Here is a 21,063-nt window from a genome sequence, read left to right as displayed (position 1 = left end):
GCTGGGACCGATGGCACGTCCCTTCTTTCTGTAGGTGGCTGCGCAGACCCTCTCTATGGTGCTTCTCCGCTGGAGTCCACACCGGGCCCTGATGCTGCAGCTGTACCTTGGATGTTTCTGGGCCAGGGGCTTGCAGCTCTCCTGCCCTTCGGACTCGGCTACCAGGGGCGGATTTTATACCCTGGCAACCACAGACTCCGATGTCTGAGTCTCTCTGCTGCCTCTCAGCTATTCCTGCTTCTCTGGGCCAAGCTGCTCCAGCTCTAGGCCCCAGATTCACAGGACAGCTCACTCTGCGTCTGTTCACTTCCACTACTCCCTACAGACTGGCTGCACTTCCTCCCTCTGGTCAGGTAGAGGAAGGCTCCCTGGAATTCCAGGTTCAGAGCTCCCCCTGCTGGCCGGAGGGAGAACTGTGTTGGGTGTTAAACCTGCTGGCCAATGGATCTCCCAATTACCTCCAGGCTCAGCATTAACCCTTTGGGAGGGCAATGCTGCTGTGGCGACCAGGTCCTAGGGCGCCACAGGAGCGCTGTGGTTGGAGCGCTGTGGTTCGTGCGCTGTGGTTGGAGCGCTGTGGTTCGTGCGCTGTGGTTCGTGCGCTATGGTTGGAGCGCTGTGGTTCGTGCGCTGTGGTTGGAGCGCTGTGGTTCGTGCGCTGTGGTTGGAGCGCTGTGGTTCGTGCGCTGTGGTTGGAGCGCTGTGGTTCGTGCGCTGTGGTTCGTGCGCTGTGATTCGTGCGCTGTGGTTGGAGCGCTGTGGTTCGTGCGCTGTGGTTCGTGCGCTGTGGTTCGTGCGCTGTGGTTGGAGCGCTGTGGTTCGTGCACTGTGGTTCGTGCGCTGTGGTTGGAGCGCTGTGGTTCGTGCGCTGTGGTTCGTGCGCTGTGGTTCGTGCGCTGTGGTTGGAGCGCTGTGGTTGGAGCGCTGTGGTTCGTGCGCTGTGGTTGGAGCGCTGTGGTTCGTGCGCTGTGGTTGGAGCACTGTGGTTGGAGCGCTGTGGTTCGTGCGCTGTGGTTGGAGCGCTGTGGTTGGAGCGCTGTGGTTGGAGCGCTGTGGTTCGTGCGCTGTGGTTGGAGCGCTGTGGTTCGTGCGCTGTGGTTGGAGCGCTGTGGTTGGAGCGCTGTGGTTCGTGCGCTGTGGTTGGAGCGCTGTGGTTCGTGCGCTGTGGTTGGAGCACTGTGGTTGGAGCGCTGTGGTTCGTGCGCTGTGGTTGGAGCGCTGTGGTTGGAGCGCTGTGGTTGGAGCGCTGTGGTTCGTGCGCTGTGGTTGGAGCGCTGTGGTTGGAGCGCTGTGGTTCGTGCGCTGTGGTTGGAGCGCTGTGGTTCGTGCGCTGTGGTTGGAGCACTGTGGTTGGAGCGCTGTGGTTCGTGCGCTGTGGTTGGAGCGCTGTGGTTCGTGCGCTGTGGTTGGAGCACTGTGGTTGGAGCGCTGTGGTTCGTGCGCTGTGGTTGGAGCGCTGTGGTTGGAGCGCTGTGGTTGGAGCGCTGTGGTTCGTGCGCTGTGGTTGGAGCGCTGTGGTTCGTGCGCTGTGGTTGGAGCGCTGTGGTTGGAGCGCTGTGGTTGGAGCGCTGTGGTTGGAGCGCTGTGGTTGGAGCGCTGTGGTTCGTGCGCTGTGGTTGGAGCGCTGTGGTTGGAGCGCTGTGGTTGGAGCGCTGTGGTTCGTGCGCTGTGGTTCGTGCGCTGTGATTCGTGCGCTGTGGTTGGAGCGCTGTGGTTCGTGCGCTGTGGTTCGTGCGCTGTGGTTCGTGCGCTGTGGTTCGTGCGCTGTGGTTGGAGCGCTGTGGTTGGAGCGCTGTGGTTGGAGCGCTGTGGTTGGAGCGCTGTGGTTGGAGCGCTGTGGTTCGTGCGCTATGGTTGGAGCGCTGTGGTTGGAGCGCTGTGGTTGGAGCGCTGTGGTTCGTGCGCTGTGGTTCGTGCGCTGTGATTCGTGCGCTGTGGTTGGAGCGCTGTGGTTCGTGCGCTGTGGTTCGTGCGCTGTGGTTCGTGCGCTGTGGTCGGTTTGGCACAAATATGGACCGAAAATAAACCTGATTGCACATTGTGTATAACTCAACATGGCTGGGATCAGTCATCAAAGTGACAACTGTAAATAACATTGTTCTAGAGCTCTCGCATTGTGTGACCTCCATGACATGAACATACATGTGATCATCAGTCACTTTGTGTTTATTTCTTGCTACAATATTTAATTTCCCATTTTTTGTGCAGCATTCCTCTCCCGCCTGCTCCAGTGTCAGCACAGACCTCCAGCCTGTAACCTGAGCCCGGCGCATCAGGAATCCTGGACAGATTGTATCTGCTCTGCAGGAGTTAATGAGGATCAGTCTCCCCCACACAGGCTCCTCCCCGGGGCGGAGCCACACACAGCTCCTCCCCCTCCTCTAAGCAGCTGGGACCTGTGAGAACACAAGCGGCGGCGGCGGCAGCGGCGAAGGAGGAGGATGGGGCAGCGGTGACTGGGAACAGGAGCAGCCGGTATAACGGAGGTGAGCAGCCCTGACCGCTCTGCAGGTACAGCGCTGAGTACAGTGTCCCTCTGCAGGTACAGCGCTGAGTACAGTGTCCCTCTGCAGGTACAGTGCTGGACATGGTACAGTGTCAATCTGCAGGTACAGTGCTGAGTACAGTGTCCCTCTGCAGGTACAGCGTCCCTCTCCAGGTACAGTGCTGGACATGGTACAGTGTCAATCTGCAGGTACAGCGCTGAGTACAGTGTCCCTCTGCAGGTACAGCGTCCCTCTCCAGGTACAGTGCTGGACATGGTACAGTGTCAATCTGCATGTACAGTGCTGGGTATAGTACTGAGCTGGGTACAGTGTCAATCTGCATGTACAGTGCTGGGTATAGTACTGAGCTGGGTACAGTATCAATCTGCATGTACAGTGCTGGGTATAGTACTGAGCTGGGTACAGTGTCAATCTGCATGTACAGTGCTGGGTATAGTACTGAGCTGGGTACAGTGTCAATCTGCATGTACAGTGCTGGGTATAGTACTGAGCTGGGTACAGTGTCAATCTGCAGGTACAGTGCTGGATATAATGTCAATTTGCAGGTACAGTGCTGGATATAATGTCAATTTGCAGGTATAGTGCTGGATATAATGTCAATTTGCAGGTACAGTGCTGGGTATAGTGTCATTGTGCAGGTACAGTGCTGGGTATAATGTCAGTACAGTGCTGGATATATTGTCACTATGCAGGTACAGTGCTGGGTATAATGCAGTGCTGGGTACAGTGTCAGTCTGCCAGTACAGTGCAGTCCTGGGTACAGTGTCAGTCTGCCAGTACAGTAGAGTGCTCAGTATAGTTTCTTTTTGGAGGTACAGTGTAGGTATAGTGTCAGTCAGCCAGTAGAGTTCTGGGTATAGTGTCAGTCTGCCAGTGCAGTGCTGGGTATAGTGTCAGTCTGCCAGTGCAGTGCTGGGTATAGTGTCAGTCTGCCAGTGCAGTGCTGGGTATAGTGTCAGTCTGCCAGTGCAGTGCTGGGTATAGTGTCAGTCTGCCAGTGCAGTGCTGGGTATAGTGTCAGTCTGCCAGTGCAGTGCTGGGTGTATAGTGCAGTGCTGGGTATAGCACGTACTTGTTATAGTGTGTATGCCAGTAGAGTACTGGGTATAGTGTCACTCTGCTAATACAGTGCTGGGTATAGTGTCAGTCTGCCAGTACAGTGGTTTGTGTATAGTGCATTGCTGGGTATAGCACAGTGCCCGTTATAGTGTCAGTCTGCTGGTACAGTGCTGGGTATAGTGTCAGTCTGCCGGTATAGTGTCAGTCTGCCGGTACAGTGGTGGGTATAGTGTCAGTCTGCCAGTGCAGTGCTGGGTGTATAGTGCAGTGCTGGTGTGGCGCCCCTGACCTGGTCAGGCACCACTGAGTACTGCACCCATGCTGGGGACAGTACAATACAGGTAATCCAGAAGGCTGACAGGGGTGTGGAACACAGGCGCATAGTGATCAGGTCTCACACATGTACCCATGAGAGGACCCCTGGGGATCCCAGGAGGGGGCAAAGCCTATACCTCCACTGGAATAGTGGCAGGGGGTTAAAAGCCTCCATCTCCTCTCAAGGGGTGTGGTGGAGAGTCTGGTTGCTAGGTGGCGTAGGCAAGAACAGGAGAGGAGGAGCAGTGAGTCAGTTAGAGCAGAGAACTCCAGAGGGCTCAGTGAGGAGCAGACCTGTGGGGCTGATGCTGTCTAACAGCGCCCGCGCAGTGACTACAGACGGGGGAGAACGGTCAACTAGAAGTGCTGCCTGAAAGCCAGCTTCAGCTAGAGAGTGCACGGAGTGGGAAGTAAGGAGACTTCTAGAGAGCACCAGGCCCAACCGGGCGGCAGATCCCGAAGCGAGGATAGATTCACCTTTCCCTGCTAAACCTGCCGGTGTGGGGCTCTTACAGCCCACACCACAACAACCAAAAGCCGCAGCCACGTAACCGCAAGTAGGGCCCATAGGTCACAGGAGGCAAGAGGCTGGAGTGGCCTGGCCCGGGGAACAAGCACACGGCAAAACAAGAAGGGGAGAGAGGCTTGGAGCATCTTCCCTGGGTGACCCCCATAGGGACTCAAAGTCGGGGTCACCCCAAACCACCAAGGGCTAAGGAAGGCGAGTTTGTAGTCACCCTCATACAGTCAGCCGGAAGGATACCTGGTTCCCACCTGGTTCATCCCAGCTACGCCCGGGTTACTCACCCTGCCACCTGAAGTGAGTAAAAACCCTGAAAGACACTCTGCCTGCGTGTGGTCATTCTGCGACTTGTGGTACTACAGCTTTACAAAGGGCCCTGGGGCTTGCCTCACTCTCAGGAGGCCACTACACCCGACTGCACCCACCATCGGCCCCAGGTGCCTCCTAATCTGCAGTGGCGGTCCCCTCTGACCGCAATACTGAGAGTGGCGTCACGACTACAAAGAAGATCTCCTACCTGTGACCAGATCCAGCTACGTGGAGTCCCTGAAGGTATGCACCGATACAGCACCGGCGGGGCTTCACATCTGGCGTCACGAACAGGATAAGGACTAGACCTGTTCAGACAGGTGACCATGTGCCTAGGCGGTCCGCTTGAAAAATTGGAAGCGCCGCCATATTGCCACCATGAAAAGCGCGCTGAAAAACAACAGCAGCCCGCGCTGGAAGAAGTTACCGCCCACGAAGGGGTGTGGCTACCCAGAGATCCCCTGCAGAGTTCTGACCTTGCCAGCTATGAGAGTGGAAGCGTCCAGAGACGGCGGGAAGGAAAGGAAGCCACAAGCCTGCTGCTGGGAGAGGAGCTACTGAAAGAGGCAGAGCAGAAGCTGGACAGCTTGTTACAGGAGGCAGCGAAGAGTCCACTGCTGGGAGACCGTGCAGAAGACGGCGCAGAAGAAATGGCGTCTGACCGCAGGAACCCAGAACCAGGCTCCGCTGCCTGGTGGTACCGAGAGCTGGCCCAGTTTTGCAACCGGCTGGAGACCCGGGTCGTGGAGCAGATTCGGGAGGAACGGATGGAACTGCAGGAGCTGACCGCGGCGGTTCGGGCCTATGAAGGGAGAGCTGCATGCCGAGTGTCAGACAGGACGGCGACGACGCAGACCCCGATGCTGCCACCGGTGGGTGAGTCAAATGATGCCCCGGCCCGCGCAAGTGCCCCGACCCCTGCTGCCACGTCCGCGGTCCCCGAAGAGGCGCCCGGCGCGGCGACGCTGAACCAGGCCGCAGCCACGCCAGGTGCGGCCCGCCAAGACCAGGCCGCCGCAGCGATGCCCTGCCCGGCCCGCACAGACCAGGCCGCCGCCATGATAGGCGCGGCCCGCCAAGCCCCGGCCGCCGCAGCGATGCCCTGCTCGGCCCGCCAAGACCAGGCCGCCGCAGCGATGCCCTGCCCGGCCCGCACAGACCAGGCCGCCGCCATGATAGGCGCGGCCCGCCAAGACCAGGCCGCCGCAGCGATGCCCTGCCCGGCCCGCACAGACCAGGCCGCCGCCATGATAGGCGCGGCCCGCCAAGACCAGGCCGCCGCCATGATAGGCGCGGCCCGCCAAGACCAGGCCGCCGCCATGCCAGGCGCGGTCCGCCAAAAGACTACCTCAGCATTTACCCCGGCCTGTAAGGCCAGAGCAGACACCGCTCCCCGGTCCACAGAGGTCCCTGATAGGCAGCCCACGGTGGGTGAAGACCCTGCATATTGGCAGATGAAGGCTGACCTGGAGGCCAAATTTCCACAATGGTTGGTGAGCCAGTACATACCCCCTCCGCATACCCCAAAGAGTCTCCTGCTAACTCCTGCAGCAGCTACACCAAGGAGTCCCTCACCTGGGCCGGCCGAAGAGCAGCCATCCCCGGCACTGCCACAGCTGGAGTGCCAGGAAGAACTAAGGGGGAGAGGAGGCCAGGAAGCAGAAGGGTTGACTCCGACTCCAGTGCCACCAGAAGCAGATGTGTATTCAGAGCCGGAAATGCTGCCATACTCCCGCTGGGACGAGGAGGACCTGACCCCCTCTGCAGAAGAAGAGCTGCCTAAGAGCTTCACCTGGGAGCCCACAGGCATGGATCCAGCCCGCAAGACACGGCGCAGAAGAACACAGTTTGCTCCAGCACCACAGTCTCCTGAACAGAGAGCAGTCACCGCCAGAGACCTAAAGGAGAAGCGTATGTTGAGAGAGTCCAAAGCCCAGGCTAGAGGACCCCTGTGTTATGGCGTAGTGGAAGACTTTAATCTGAAAAGCGGCTATGGATTCGTTGTAGCACCAGGAATAAAAGAAGGGATATTTGTAAACCGCAGAGATGTGAACGCTCATCTGCCAAGAGGACACCCTTGCAGAAATCTGAAAATGGGAGATTCGGTACAGTTTACCATGCACCAAGGTGAAAGGGGATTGTACGCACTTGATGTAGCCTTATGTCCCAACAAACCCTACAGTCATCCCATGCCACAAGAAAGACAAGAAAGACAAGAAAGACAAGAAAGACAAGAAAGACAAGAAAGACAAGAAAGACAAGATAGAGATAAAGAACCAGATGTAGAAACAGATGAAGACCAAGAACGGAAAGATAAAGATCCTACAGATGAAGAAAGAGACAAAGAGCAAGAAAGTCACAGGTGCCAGTGCCCAACGTGCCCTCGCCCTAGTGAAAAAGAGGAGTAAAGTAAAGGAAAGTAAGAAGAGAAGTTACTGTTTGACCAGTTAAAGTTTTGAAAAGTTTGCAACGTTATTGTTTAAGAATGTGCCCACAAAAACTATTGTGAGAAACAAACTTTAAGGCTATGAACTTGCTATAGCCACAAACTCTCGCAGTGTAAATAGTTACACCAGTGGCACCACCACCAGGGCCAGCCTGTTTAGGGGCTTGGCTCGTCTGCAACCAGGGGGGCCCGTCCGTAGAAAAGGGCCTTGGCTCACCTGCGACCAGAGAGCACGCCTGTTTATGGGGCCTTGGCTCACCACCACAAAGAGGGTACCTGGTCAGCACCAACTGTGGAGGCCGCCTCTGCATCCTGCCAGAAGAGGCTGACGGCGCGGATCCACCAGGCCAGGTATACCCTGAAACCACCAGCCCATGTAAGCCGCCTCTACATCCTGCCAGAAGTGGCTGAAGTCGCGGCCAACGGGAGAGGAAGATTGGAGGAAAGGTCTGGGTAAACGGATGGCCCAGACCTGGTTACCAAAAGGACCGGTGACCTGCCTCCTGAGAGGGTTTTGGGTAGGTTAACGGACTTGTGGGTGGAGGGTGGTGATGTCTGATACCTGGTGCTTTTAAATGTTTTACATGTTTTAATGTTTTATGCATTTTAAAATGTTGTCTTGCAGCCCGAGGACGTGCTGGTGATAACTAAGGGGGAATGTGGCGCCCCTGACCTGGTCAGGCACCACTGAGTACTGCACCCATGCTGGGGACAGTACAATACAGGTAATCCAGAAGGCTGACAGGGGTGTGGAACACAGGCGCATAGTGATCAGGTCTCACACATGTACCCATGAGAGGACCCCTGGGGATCCCAGGAGGGGGCAAAGCCTATACCTCCACTGGAATAGTGGCAGGGGGTTAAAAGCCTCCATCTCCTCTCAAGGGGTGTGGTGGAGAGTCTGGTTGCTAGGTGGCGTAGGCAAGAACAGGAGAGGAGGAGCAGTGAGTCAGTTAGAGCAGAGAACTCCAGAGGGCTCAGTGAGGAGCAGACCTGTGGGGCTGATGCTGTCTAACAGCGCCCGCGCAGTGACTACAGACGGGGGAGAACGGTCAACTAGAAGTGCTGCCTGAAAGCCAGCTTCAGCTAGAGAGTGCACGGAGTGGGAAGTAAGGAGACTTCTAGAGAGCACCAGGCCCAACCGGGCGGCAGATCCCGAAGCGAGGATAGATTCACCTTTCCCTGCTAAACCTGCCGGTGTGGGGCTCTTACAGCCCACACCACAACAACCAAAAGCCGCAGCCACGTAACCGCAAGTAGGGCCCATAGGTCACAGGAGGCAAGAGGCTGGAGTGGCCTGGCCCGGGGAACAAGCACACGGCAAAACAAGAAGGGGAGAGAGGCTTGGAGCATCTTCCCTGGGTGACCCCCATAGGGACTCAAAGTCGGGGTCACCCCAAACCACCAAGGGCTAAGGAAGGCGAGTTTGTAGTCACCCTCATACAGTCAGCCGGAAGGATACCTGGTTCCCACCTGGTTCATCCCAGCTACGCCCGGGTTACTCACCCTGCCACCTGAAGTGAGTAAAAACCCTGAAAGACACTCTGCCTGCGTGTGGTCATTCTGCGACTTGTGGTACTACAGCTTTACAAAGGGCCCTGGGGCTTGCCTCACTCTCAGGAGGCCACTACACCCGACTGCACCCACCATCGGCCCCAGGTGCCTCCTAATCTGCAGTGGCGGTCCCCTCTGACCGCAATACTGAGAGTGGCGTCACGACTACAAAGAAGATCTCCTACCTGTGACCAGATCCAGCTACGTGGAGTCCCTGAAGGTATGCACCGATACAGCACCGGCGGGGCTTCACACTGGGTATAGCACGTACTTGTTATAGTGTGTATGCCAGTAGAGTACTGGGTATAGTGTCACTCTGCTAATACAGTGCTGGGTATAGTGTCAGTCTGCCAGTACAGTGGTTTGTGTATAGTGCATTGCTGGGTATAGCACAGTGCCCGTTATAGTGTCAGTCTGCTGGTACAGTGCTGGGTATAGTGTCAGTCTGCCGGTATAGTGTCAGTCTGCCGGTACAGTGGTGGGTATAGTGTCAGTCTGCCGGTACAGTGGTGGGTATAGTGTCAGTCTGCCGGTACAGTGCTGGGTATAGTGTCAGTCTGCCGGTATAGTGTCAGTCTGCCGGTACAGTGCTGGGTATAGTGTCAGTCTGCCGGTATAGTGTCAGTCTGCCGGTACAGTGGTGGGTATAGTGTCAGTCTGCTGGTACAGTGCTGGGTATAGTGTCAGTCTGCCGGTATAGTGTCAGTCTGCCGGTACAGTGGTGGGTATAGTGTCAGTCTGCCGGTACAGTGCTGGGTATAGTGTCAGTCTGCCGGTATAGTGTCAGTCTGCCGGTACAGTGGTGGGTATAGTGTCAGTCTGCCGGTACAGTGGTGGGTATAGTGTCAGTCTGCCGGTACAGTGGTGGGTATAGTGTCAGTCTGCCGGTACAGTGGTGGGTATAGTGTCAGTCTGCCGGTACAGTGCTGGGTATAGTGTCAGTCTGCCGGTACAGTGTTGGGCATGTCATCCAGAGCCTGTATAGTCTGCTGGTACAGTGCTGAGTATATAGTCAGCACAGTGCTGGGCATGTCATCCAGAGCCTGTTTCTTTGCCCGCCTGTGTATCTGTGTAATTGCCCCTCTCTGGGGTATTTATACTCTGAGGATTGTGTGGCCCGCTCTAGTTTATCGTCTCACCACTCGTTACATGTGTTTATGTAGGGCTGCAAATGACAAACCCATGTCTGCATTGTGTGGAGGTTCCTAACACATAATCAGGGGGAGTCAGACTTTTTTTTTGTGAAGAACATGCAACATCTCCTTCAGGCAAAGCTAGCTGATAACAGAGAACAATAGACTGCATTGAAGTGCCCAGCAGATGTTGATCATGCTCCCACTTGAGGTTTCATCTGTCCCTTTAAGGCCTCTGTCAGAGATCTGGCACCTTGGAAGTTGTATGAGAAGTATCCGGCAGGCTCATGCCATAGGAATGTCATTGTGATTCCTCCCATATGTAGATACCTTGGGGGCAGAAAGTGACGGTTCTGACGTGTGCTGGTACCGGATGTCCACAGAACATGCAGGAACTTTTTTTCCTTTATTTTCGCTGGTGCTCCCTACAGCCGGCTACTTGGGTCACTTCCACAAAGGAAATGCATGTCCTTCTATTAAAGTAGTCCCTGATTTATGTCCCGCTCATAGCAGTCATCTGACTCTACAGCTAATGACCCTCTGCTAAAATTAGCTCCCTCCGTAAATGTTTACTCTCCTGCATTTTCCTTACATTAACTGGCTTCTGTTCGCATTCGCTCTCCCGCAGGCTCAGGATTATTCTGGTTGCAGTTGGATTAACCGTGTTACTTAGAAGGTCCTATATCTGCACATAGTCTGGTGTCTGCCAGCAGTGTACTTATACCCAGGCTGTACGTGTGTCCGGTTACTGGTACGACCAAGCCTACAATTCATCTTCTGGTACATCAGTGTTATTACAGCCACATTAAACCCTGGTAATGATAGTTTGGGAAAAAAGGAACCCAAAAATAATTTTCATTGCCATATGACACAGCTGCCATCTGTAATAAAACTTCAGTAGTTGTCATCCGATTCCATATACACACGCACGCTCCGCATGAGAGGAGAGTAAGGGGTTACCAAACAACTTTGGTGGTAGCTCATCTCCTGTGCCAAGAGATTGGACATGTTGAGTTTCAATATGCCCAATCCTTCCTTCCCTTAACATCACCTGTTGGGGGAGGGTTGACACATTTGATAGTTGGTCTATTCCACTGAAACCTGCTGACTTTTCTCGTAGGGATCATTCAGACGAGTGTGGTCACAGTTTCATCAATTCCCAAATGAAAAAACAATGAATGGAGGTTTCTCAAACTTCCACAATGGCATCTGAGTGCTATCCGATTGTGAGCTGTTTTTTGTTTTATTTTCTCCTGTATTCGTAGACTTGCATTGGCAAGTTGATCCAACACTCGGATCAATATCGGATCAGTCTCCGTTCTCTTTTCAGGAGCATTTGGTCCAAGGAAAGAAATCGAATGCAGAGCTACACCATAGACTATCATTGATACGAGTGCTATGCGTGAAAAACACACCGTGGGTCACGTATGAGAAAAACACGTCTAAATGAGCCGTTAGGGCACGTGCACACAATCAGGACCCGCTTCGTTCTGGACACGGCGGGTCCTGTCCTGCAGGGCTGCGAATCTCCTCCGCAGGACACCGCAGCTGCCTGTGCCCATGATCATGGTTTGGGGCGCTCCGGTCTCTCTCTGAGTTCTCTCTGAGTTCTCCCTACAGAGAACGCTTGCGACTCTGCAGCAAACAACTCACATTCTTGCGGTTCGGAAAGCCACACCATAGGTCAGTGTTTGCTGCGGGCCGCACACGCACAGTGGGCATGGGAATTCTAGAAATCCCATCCACTGTGCTTGTTCTGTACAACGCAACGTTTTGGACACAGCTGAAACACGATGCATCCAAAACGCTGTGATCCCTAATCATGGGCACGCAGCCTTAGGTGGTGTGCGTTTTTGATGCAGATTTGGTGCAAATTTGTCACAAAGCTGCATGGCTATCTTTATGCCTTGTATGCCAGCAAAGTCAATGAGAACTGAAGTGCTGTGCCCACGGTGCCTATGTTTTCCTTGCAGATTTGGTGAAGAAAATAATCTGCAGCATGTCAAATGTTGGTGTGTTTTTCTCTGCTTTTTTTTTTGCTCTTCCACCCATTGACTTCATTAAGAAAATCACATTGCACCAAAACCACATGCGTTTTTTGGTGCATTTTTTTTGCCAGAAGGTACAGATTTGATGCAGAGCTCAATGTGCTCACATAGCCTAAAGGCCCCGCTACACGCAGCGACGTATCTAACAATATATTGCCAGGGTCACGGATTCCGTGACGCACATCCGGCATCGTTAGCAACGTTGTTGCGTGTGACAGCAAGGAACGACCATTAACGATGGAAAATACTCACCTTATCGTCCATCGTTGACACGTCGTTCCTTTTTAAAACATCGTTGATTGTTGAGGGCGCAGGTTGTTCGTCGTTCCCGAGGCAGCATACATCGCTACATGTGACACCTCGGGAACAACGAACTGCAGCTTACCTGCCGCCGCCGGCAATGTGAAAGGAAGGAGGTGGGCGGGATGTTCCAGCCGCTCATCTTCGCCCCTCCGCTTCTATTGGGCGGCCGCTTAGTGATGTCGCTGTCACGCCGCACAAACCGCCCCCTTAGAAAGGAGGCTGTTTGCCGGCAACAGCGACGTCACTAGACAGGTAAGTACGTGTGACTGCTCCAAACGATTTTGTGCGCAACGGGCAGCGATTTGCCCGTGACGCACAAACGACAGGGGCAGGTGCTTACACCAGCGATATCACTACCGATATCGCTGTGTGTAACACCCCCTTTAGTCAAAAGTTCAGACAAGCACTGCACTTACTGAACTAGTCATGTCTGCAGATGTGATTGGCTCCTTGTAAGCTTCACACTCTTATTTGCTATTTACAAGAAGTAGACGGATCCATAAACAGATTTATTATTATTATTTTTTAATATTCTTCGCACAGATGTGACGTCTACGGGCTACAGTTCAAGATAAATAAATTCACTGCACTCATAGATTGTGATGCAAAAGGTTTTCCATCTATAATCTATTGAGGCGACTGTGAAGTCATTCCGACGTTTCGACCCCGCCTGGGTCTTAGTCAAGAGTCGCTTCAAGATGGGTGCCTGGGATATGGAAATTTGAGTGGGTTAATAGTGTTTGGTAGAGAATACCTTGAGGATAAAGGTCCTGGGTTTAGCCAGCGCAGCAGCGCTGTGGCTGGTGATATGGTGTATCCAAGTGTATCCACTTGTCAGAGTGCAGACCAATTTTTTTGATCTATAGAGGCTACGGTGGGCACGTGTGCAATCCACTGTGCACACAGACCTGACACATCTTGTAGGTTCTAATGAATGGAGTTTGTCAGATCTATTTCTCTTTGGGTTCTAATAATGTTTTTGACCAAAATATGCCACCGCAACCTAAAAAAGCTAAAATCAAGCCATGAAGTTAATTTGAGTTTGTCACCAGGTTTTTGCCCCCTAATCTGAGAGAAGCGTGATGTAGGGGCAGCAATGTATCAATTACTTAGTAGCATGATGTCATTTTGATCATTTTTTTTTCTGCTACAGATAGTAGTATTATAATAATAATAATATTTATAGCGCTATTAATTCTACAGCGCTTTACAACCATTGGCAACACTGTCCCCATTGGGGCTCACAATCAAAATTCCCTATCAGTATGTCTTTGGAGCGTGGGAGGACACCGGAGGAAACACACAAACACAGGGAGAACACACATCCTTGCAGATGTTGTCCTTGGTGGGTTTTAAACCCAGGACTCCAGCACTACAAGACTGCCGTGCTAACCACTGAGCCACCGTGCAGCCCTCACCTAGCAGTTCTCTGAATTCTGTCCTCTGTATAACCCCACCGACACTCCTGATTGGCAGTTTTTTGTGTACACTGTGCATAGGCAGAAAGCTTTCAATCAGTGGTGGGGGTCAGGTTACACAGAGGTCATGAATACAAACAGGACTACATGCTGCAGGTTTCCTTGTCCTCTAGTGATAATCTCCAGTTGATAAAACATTGATTTTTATCAAAATGATAGTAAGCAGCCCAGTAAGGGTACTGTCTCACTAAACGATGTACTAGTGATTACGACCACGATTTGACCTGGTCAGGATCGCTGGTGCATCACTACAGGGTCGTTGGTGAGCTGTCAATCTGGCAGATTTCACCAGCGACCAGCCACCAGCGACTCTGCGCTTGGTAACCAAGGTAAACATTGGGTTACTAAGCAAAGCGTTTGCTTAGTTACCCGATATTTACCCTGGTTAGGTGTGCAGGGAGCCAGCGCAAAACGGTGTACGCTGGTAACCAGGGTAAATATCGGGTAACTAAGCAAAGCGCTTTGCTTAGTAACCTGATGTGTACACTGGCTACGTGTGCAGGGAGCCAGCCCTGGCAGACTAAGTGCGTACGCTGGTAACCAGGGTAAATATCGGGTAATCAAGCAAAGCGCTTTTCTTAGTTACCCGATATTTACCCTGCTTACCAGCGTACGCTGCTTACACAGTCGGTGCTCGTTGGTCTCCCGCCGTCAACCACGCCGATGAGTGCTGCACAGCGGGAGACCAACGAGCAAAAAATGAACCAGAACAGTGTGTAGCGATCAGCGATTTCACAGCAGGGGCCAGGTCGCTGCTTAGTGTCCCACACAGCGAGATTGCTGATGAGGTCACTGGTTCGTCACAAAACCTGTGACTCGGCAGCGATCTCGCTATGTGAGAAGTACCCATAAGTGACACCTCGCTGGAATCGGGGTCTCTGTTTATATATTATACGGCTCTCAGATTAGTGAGCAAAAACCTGGTGACAACTTTGTTTCCATTAAAGGGAAGCTGTCGCTGGGCCCTTTTAAGCAATGTATGTGATAAGTATGTTTCTTTTGGTTGGGGCTGACATGATAATGGCTGAGCAGGGGTTTTCATTGTGCTCCTGACAATGATGGCAAAATACAGGCCGCCACATATCTGCGTCATGCCCCTGGAGCCGCAGCAATAGGCATAGAACAGAAGAGCAGTCTTCATTCATAAAGAAGCCTACTTGTCAATATTTGATGTAAAATATAAAGCACAAATACACATTTAGCCTTTTCAGTAAAAATGTAGATGCAAAATGTCATTTACTCATCGCAACACTTGGATTAGAGTTTTCAGCTTCTCAAACAGGTTTGAACGTGATCTTTGCTTCCACTAGTGAAACTGAACTGCTCCAGGCCCTTAGGCTATGTGCCCACGCTGCGGAAAATGCGCGGAATTTGCAGCGGATTTTTCGCGGAAATTCCGCGGATTTTTCAAAAATCTGCAGCACAGCTACTCCCCAGCCATTTCTATGGCATTTGGGAACTGCTGTGCCCACACTGCGTTTTTTTCCGCAGCGGAAATATTGCGGATTTCCTTGCGGAAAAATCAGCAGCATGTCAATTATTCTTGCGGATTTACCTGCGGATTTTGCCAATGCAAGTGTATGTCAAAAAAAGCAAAATCCGCGTCAAATCCGCACCAAATCCGCACCTATGCAAAGGTGCGGTTTCCGGGGGAATGCTGCGGATTTAGCTGCAGAAAAATCCGCGGATACAGAGTCCCGTGGGCACATAGCCAATGTATAAGGAAACTTGGATTTCCTAACTGCCGCTCTCTCGTTATTTGTATGTCTGCATTTTTTTCTATTAAAAACTGTTTCCAAAAATGTGCCATTTAAACTCGGCCTTACTTTGCCATGCATAATATTATATATATATATATATATATATATATATATATATATATATATATATATGTGGTCCAAAAGTAGGTGGACAGAAAATAATATAATAAAGTGAAACTGACTCAGTTGCCCTTAGCAACCAATCAGATTCCACCTTTTATTTTCCAAAGAGTCTGTGAAGAATGAAAAGTGGAATCTGATTGGTTGCTAAGGGCAACTGAGTCAGTTTCACTTTATACCATGTTTGATAACCCTATTACACACACTGTCCACCTACTTTTGGACCACCCTGTATATTGACTGTGTCGGATGCTGATTTTGGACATTAAGGGTACATCTGTATGTGTCATTTTTGTGCTGCAGCGCCTCAGACAGTCTGCACGTGTAAGGCGTGTATTTCGTACCAATGTTACGCATGTAAACCCCGTATCATTTTACAGTGGATGAGTTTAAACCTGCATTTAACCTGTCTGTGGAATCTGTGTGGACATGATATTTTTTGCGTGTTTTTTTTTTTTTTTTCAATTGGCAGCATTAATTTCTGTTACATATCTGTGCATTTTTTTGTTTGCTTTTTACCCATTCATTACAATGGAAACCCTTTAAAAGAATTGTTCCCTGGTTTTAACCTAGGTGCAGTTTATTAAAAAAAGAAAAAAGTGTCTATCTCTGTTCCCGGTGTCTGACATTGACTGTGGCGATTTCATAAAGTCAACAGCTCCGCAGCGAAGGTGAGTTCAGCAGTTCTGAAGGCGATGTCCTGTCTACAGTGGTAGAACCACTGAGCTCACTGATTAGCTGCTGCGCTGTCAAGGGGTATTCGGGGCTACAGCCAATGCCAGAAACCGAGAGCAGCGGATCTCAATATTTAACAGTATAAAGTGAAAGAAGCCGGCGGTGGAGTAGCGGCAACATTGACAGTTAAGCCGCCTCAGGAAAACAAGTGCCAGCGTTTTCCTGAAGTGGCTCCATCTGGATAAATTAGTGGCTAGATGTCACCATGTGCACATAGCCTATGTCTGCACGCTGCATCCTTTTTCTGAGTGCATCTTTTTTCCTGTGGCTACAGAAAATGCAGCTTGTGACCCAAAAACGCAAGACTTTTTGACGCGTTTTTGTTAATGCATTTACAGTATTTAAGGAGAAAAAAAATGATAGGATTGATAGAACATATAGAATAGAAAGAAATAACACATAGAATAGATAATTATAAAGAATAGAAAGAAATTTACAGAATAGCTTGATAGAGCGATAGCTAGGCTTGGCCAGCTGTTTTTTTTTTTTTTTTTTAGTTTTTTGGTAAAAAAAAAATGACTTTGGGTCCCCCCCCATTTTTTATATCCAGCACAGGAAGAGCAACAGCGGCAGTCTGCAACCCTCAGCTGTCTACTGTACCTTGGCTGGTTATGAAAAAGAGAAGGGAACCCTTGCATTTATTTTTTTTTTTAAAAAAAAAAAAAAAAAACGTGGGGTCCCCCCATTTTTCTAAAACCAGCCAAGATACAGCAGACAACTGTGGTCTGATATTATTAGGGAGGGAAGGTCCATAGTTATTTGGACCTTTCCAGCCTAACAATAGCAGCCCGCAGTCACCCCAGAAGTGGTGCACCCATTAGATGCCCCAATTCTGGTGCTGGAACTGGCTCTTCCCGTTGCCCTGGTGCAGTGGCAATCGGTATAATAAGGAGTTAATGGTAGCCCACAGTTGCCACTAAGCCCTAGATTAGTAATGGGAAGCATCTGAGACCCCTTCCCATCACTATTCTGTAAGTGAAAGTAAATAAACAAACGCCCAAAAAATCCTTTATTTGGAATACAAGACAAAAAAGCCACCCTCTTTCACCACTTTATTAACCCCAAAAACACCCCTGCAAGTTCGACGTAGTCCACACAAGGTCCCACGACGCTTCCACCACTGCTACATCTGACGCTCACAGCAAGCGACATAGAACATGACTGGTCGCTGTGAGGTTCAGGCAGCGACTGAGCTGCAATCAGCAGTGACGTCACTCAGGTTAGCCGAAGCCACACCTGTGACCGCAAATCACCTATGTTATGTCCCGGTTGATTGCGCGGCTCAATTCAATATACTTTTAATTATAAAGTTGCCTACTTTAGCCACTTCTTTTAACCTCCTCACTTTTCGGAAATTGAAGTAAAACAATAATGAACATGCGCACATCAATGTTGTTTTTACATTGCTGTGCATTATGTTGATTTTGCAGACACTTTCTCAGGCAGATTTGTACTGGAATCAGACTACAAAAGTGCTAATAAAATATTAAAAATGTTGAACTTCTGCTCAGCAGTGTCTAAACAACTTGCTGTGCATATATTTATCTTGTTCAGGTGCTTTTAACCACTTTGAAAGCAGTGAAGTGACCTGTTCATTCATCTGGCAGCATTTTCTTGACGTGTCTTACCATAATAAAAATTAATTGGTACACCAACGTGTATTCTTGGAGTATGTGCATACAACGTATTTTAGATGCTACTTCAGGAAAACGCCAGCAGTGGTTTTCCTGCAGCGTCTTTGTCATTGTTTTTATTGTTTTTGTGGCAAGAAGCCACCTGAAGAACCGTCATATCGTTTCATTAATCGTTTTGCGCCTTTGAATACCTGAATCGAAGAAGGTGAAAAACTGAACTTAAGAAAAGCAAGCCATTTTGACATTTCTGTGGAATACTTACATTCTTGTTCACACTTTTTTTTTTTTTTTTTTATTTTTTAGTGTTTTTTTCAGGCGGCTTGTGAAGTGTATCTGCCTGACAAAAACATTGTGTGCACAGTTTTGGTTTTTTTTGTTTTTTTTTTCCCCAGGAGTTTTTGCTGCAGAAACTGAGTACTCTCCAAAGTCCCTTCAAAAACTTAAGTTTTCAATCCAAAAACCCAGCAAAAATACTTGGTGTGCATATACCCCAACTGTCTAATTAGAATTTGCGGTTTTTGAACGTTCCATGGTCTTTTGCAGCTTCCTCTAAGGTCCTGAAGAAACCATAATATGTTCCCAATGAGTTTTTAATGTGGCTTTTGAAGTCGATTTGAGTCAAAATGCATATTGATGAGTATTCAGTAAGTATTTGAAGCAGTTTTTGATGTAGATTTTTGAAGAGTATCTGCCTTAGGTTGCATACACGCATCTATGTATTATCACCCAGAAGAAATTAAACAATTTTGTTCTTAGGATGCATCCCATTTGCTGTCTTTTTTCTGGAACGTCAATATTTTTTTTTTTTTTTTTTCTTTTTCCCGAATATAGGAAAGTCTCTCAGATCTCTCACTTAGGGTACGCTCACACGAGTGTTGAAATTGGACGAGTACAATGCGAGAAAATCTCGCATTGCACTCTGACCAATGTTAGTCAATGATGGCGAGCAGTTGATCAGCTTTTCTCACATCCAGATTCTGGATGCGAGAAAAGTAGCAACATGCTGCGATTTGGTCCAGAATACGTCCAAGACTCGCCAATACAAGTCAATGGGTGTGAGGGAAAAAACGGATGGCTCACAGATGGCACACGGACCATCCTAGTGACATCCGTTTTTCTAAATAAAATACTATCAGGTAGCACAGAACACTGTAAATGCTCCTGCACATGACTGTAAATAAGTAACAGCTGCTGAGGAAAAAACGGATTGCACACTGAGAGCACACTGAGAGGACACGGATGAAAAGTGAGAAAAAATCATCCTACTCTTGCAAACGAGAATAGGACCGTTTTTTCATACGTTCGTGTGAGTCCAGCCTTAGATTCATGATTTTAGCGCATGTGTGAATACATCATTCTACTCTATGGGTCAGAATTTTGACCGATAAGTAATCGCAGAGCACTCAGACAAGTCAGATGTGTGGATGCCGCCAAATTGCTTTAAGGCCCCATGCGCACACTGCAGTTTTGGATGCTTTTTTTGTGCAGTTTGTGGTAATCTTTTAGTCACCACAAACTGCATGCTTGTCATTCCCCAGCAAAGTGTGAGATTTCAGATTTGCTATGCACATGTTGGCTTATTTTTTGTGGCTGCAGTTTTCTTTTTGGTGATAAAAAAAAAACGCACCAAAAAAATGCAGTCTTTTTTTTTTTTTTGGCCACATGGTGCATTGTTTGTGGTTACCACAAAAATAACGGCATGCGGACATAGCCTACAGCTTCTTCAAAAACATTTAGAAAAATAAAAACTCCCCGAAACCTCCCCCCAAAAAAGTGCATTTACTAAAGCCGTAGCTACATAAAAAACGAAACTCTTCAAAAAACCTTTGTCTGAACACAGCCTAGGTAGGGTATGTGCACACATTGCAAGTATTTAGTTGCAGAAATTTCTGCATCTCTTGGCAGGAAAACCGCAGCTCATTTTTGCTTGCGTTTTTCAGTTGCATTTGATGGGGGAAAAATGCAGGCAAAAACACTGAAAGAATTGCCATGCTGCAGATGAATTTCTGCATTAAGGCCCCTTGCCTTTTTACTGCAGATTTGCTGCGGTTTTCGGTGCAGAATTGGTGCAGTTTGTGTTCATAAGCTTCATGCACTCCTTCCCCAGCAAAGTCTATGAGAAATCCAAAAGGCTGTGCGCACGTTGATTCTTTTTTCCTTACAGGTTTTGCTGCAGATTTTCTGCATGAAAAAGAATTAGCATGTGACTTTTTTTGCAGGTCCCTGCATTTTCCCTTGTGTTTTGCCATTATGTGAAAAAAAAAAACGCAGTAAGGCCCTGTGCGCACTAGAAAAATAATTTTTCTCATGAAATTTCTTGAGTCTGAAAGATTAGCGCATTTGCGGTAATAAAACGCACCGAAAAACGCATGCGTTTTTTCCGCATGTTGGTCCCTGCGGTTTTTTTTACCATTATCTATGGCAAAAAACGCAGGTTCCTGCAGAAAAAAAGTGACCTGCTCATTCTTTTTCTCAAGAAATTCTGCAGAAAGAATGTTCTTGAGAAAAAAACGCAGTGTGCGCACACCTATTTTTTTTGGGGGGGGAATGTCTGTGGCGGAAAAGTTAAAACCATTTTCTCAAGAATTGCAGCAAAAACGCAAAAAAAAAACGGGTAAAAACGCATGCATTTTTTGGGTGCGTTTTTCCGCCAGAGGGTGCGTTTTTCACTAGAGAAACAAATCTGCAGTGACAGTGCGCACATAGCCTAAATCTGTGTAAGGGGTGGGCAGACCCCTTACAAAGAGGTGCAGTGTTTCCCCCTGAAGATACCCCCGCTGGGGTAGACAAAGCTGTTGATGTTTTATGTTGATGTTTTATTGTAATTGCACTGTATAGCTGGGTTTCCCCTAGTGGCCGAGTGGGACGGCTGTCCCCATAGAAACTGTGCAGGAGGGAGGAGGAGCCGGCAGCTTAGGGGGAAAGAGTGTGTGTGTGTGTGTGTGTGTGTGTGTGTGTGTGTGTGTGTGTGTAAAAGTCAGTTGAGTCCGGGACGGGAGAGAAGAAGCAGAGAAGGGGCAGAGTGTGGGAGCTGGGTGAATAGGAAAGCCGGAGAGAAAAGGAGAAGGCGGAACCTCAAGTGTGAAGCAGTACTGGTGTGGGTCCGGTCTGTGATAGCCGTAGTGGGAGCCAGGTGAAG

At 49.8% G+C, this 21,063-nt stretch overlaps 1 protein-coding gene across 1 annotated transcript in view; it reads left to right on the top strand.

Annotated features, from left to right (window-relative positions):
- The first annotated feature begins 2,407 nt into the window (after positions 1–2,407).
- Positions 2,408–21,063, top strand: part of SH3BP4 (SH3 domain binding protein 4) — a 74,182-nt gene continuing 55,526 nt past the window's right edge. Inside the window, exon 1 of the mRNA XM_075317470.1 lies at positions 2,408–2,486. The gene's annotated coding sequence lies outside the window, so the exon portion shown is untranslated. The remainder of the gene's footprint in view (positions 2,487–21,063) is intronic.

The sequence above is a fragment of the Anomaloglossus baeobatrachus genome, chromosome 7 (genome assembly GCF_048569485.1).
Source record: "Anomaloglossus baeobatrachus isolate aAnoBae1 chromosome 7, aAnoBae1.hap1, whole genome shotgun sequence".
Classification (NCBI taxonomy): domain Eukaryota; kingdom Metazoa; phylum Chordata; class Amphibia; order Anura; family Aromobatidae; genus Anomaloglossus; species Anomaloglossus baeobatrachus.
This window is presented reverse-complemented; position numbering and strand designations above follow the sequence as displayed.